Here is a 2,151-nt window from a genome sequence, read left to right as displayed (position 1 = left end):
AGAGGTCGCAGGAATTCGAGGCGCTAATATATTGATTCAGACTGCTGCCACCTTAGGCGATCAGTAGGCATGACACTGCAGCTGTCACTGCTAAACGCTGTGCTTCATTTCGGCCGTAAGTCCTCGCAATTTTTTCAAGAGGAATTCTCAGTATTAGTCATCGGATTTGTCCAGCGACGTAATTCTTGGTCTGTTCGTTGGATTTAATTTCTTTATGGCATTCTTAGCTGTCACTTTTTCATTGGTTTCGAGCGGAACTACTTTTTCAAATCTTGTTGTGTATAACAAACATTATTTGTCTCTTCAATTTCGTCATTATTTTCTGATTTGTCAGTCCTTTTCTTTATAGTAGGATGCATTTTTATTCAATCCATGTAAAGAGATGTCGACTAAAGCTGTATACTTACAGTGTATTTTACGATATATTGGATTCGATTGATTCACAATATTTGTTTTATTAGTTCGTATTGTGTATCGTGGTCCCCAATACACTTAAAGAGCTTTACTGCGACATTTCTCGGTAAAAATTTCTCTTATTAGCACGTTAGCGAACAGTGCGGTTTTTACTCCAAATACTTATTTTCCCGACGCAGTGTATTCTTGTAATCGAAGTTGGCAGTTTTAAGTTTCACATTATGACTAAGGAAGTAGTTGCCGCGTTGTTTACGTTACCTGACGCATGTACACCACGTCAGAGACATGCTGCTAGATTTGTTGCCGGTTGGTTCGATCAGCATGCAAGTATCACGGAGATGCTTCATGAACTCCCACCCAAACGACGTATATGTATTGTTATATTTTATAACAATTGTAGAATATCTGCTTACCTATAACTCGAACAAGTAAGTATATTATGTATGCTTCCATAATTTTTCTTACAGTGACTGTGTCAAACAGTTCTATTTGTCGTAGCGAAACATCTCTTCACCCCTGTGCGGTATAGATATTTACGAATACATGCAATTCTCTAAGACAGCCAGAACTGAAGCTTTGTCGATAAGGGGGATACGAACTAACCACAAAGTTGCAAACCCAATGACGTCAAGGGGTCAGCCCAACGCGACTGCAACGACACCGCTGTGCGAGGCGCGATAAGTTGGCTTGTGGCCACAGGCAAGTGAAAGTCAAGTCTGCCGCTGTGGAGGCGTTCACTCGTCCGCCGTGATAGTCTAGTGGTTAGGACATTGCGTTGTGGCCGCAAGAACCCAGGTTCGAATCCTGGTCACGGCAAACGGATACTTTTTATCGGCGATGCTGAGGAATCTGCATTGATCTATTGAAGCAATATGAGCGTTTGAATCGATAACGATTACATTTGACATACACAAGACACTTAAAAGTATATATTTTATGAACTGCCTGTTTCTCTGGTTTTTATTTACTTGTATGTATTTCAGACCGAAATCTCGCTATTCAGGGTCTGCAAGTTTCAACCGACACATTTACGTGAGTCACTCCAAAAGAAATTCACACTATTTTTTGTTTTTAAATTATCTTTTATTCTACATGTTTGAAAATTTTACAGTGTGTAGTACATTCTTTAGGAACAATATTTTCATTTCTCCACATAATTTCCGTCACTCTCAACTGCGTTACCCTATTTTGGAACCAACGCCTGTATACCCGCACGCTACAATTCTGGACCAATCTGTTGGAGCCATTGTTTGGCAGCGTGCACAAGAGAGTCATCAATTTCAAACCTTGTTCCACGAAGAGAGTCTTTCAGTTTCCCAAAGAGATGATAGCCACATGGAGGCAGGTCAGGACTGTAAGGCGGGTGTTACAGGGTTGCCCATCCGAATTTTGTGATCGCTTCCATGGTTTTTGGACTTACATGTGGCCGTGCATTGTCGTGCAACAGAAAAACATCCCTGCTTTTGCAGATGTGGTCGAACACGACTCAGTCGATCTAGAAGTTTCTTCAGTGTCATGACATATGCATCAGAATTTATGGTGGTTTCACTTGGCATGATGTCCAGAAGCAAGAGTCCTTCGGAATCGAAAAACACCGTAGCCATAACTTTTCCAGCAGAAGGTATGATTTTGAATTTTTTTTTCTTTGGTGAATTTGCATGATGCCACTCCATTGATTGCCTCTTCGTCTCTGGCGAATAATGATGGAGCCCTGTTTCATCACCTGTCACAATTCTT

The 2,151-nt window shown here is 41.0% G+C and overlaps 1 non-coding gene across 1 annotated transcript; it reads left to right on the top strand.

Moving 5' to 3' along the window:
* The first annotated feature begins 1,158 nt into the window (after positions 1-1,158).
* Trnah-gug (transfer RNA histidin (anticodon GUG)) lies at positions 1,159-1,230 on the top strand. Its single transcript has one exon. It is a non-coding gene; the product is annotated as a tRNA-His (tRNA).
* Positions 1,231-2,151: the final 921 nt, after the last annotated feature.

Source organism: Schistocerca gregaria, chromosome 2, assembly GCF_023897955.1.
Source record: "Schistocerca gregaria isolate iqSchGreg1 chromosome 2, iqSchGreg1.2, whole genome shotgun sequence".
Taxonomy (NCBI): domain Eukaryota; kingdom Metazoa; phylum Arthropoda; class Insecta; order Orthoptera; family Acrididae; genus Schistocerca; species Schistocerca gregaria.
Note: the sequence above shows the minus strand (reverse complement) of the source record. Positions and strands in the feature narration are given on the sequence as shown.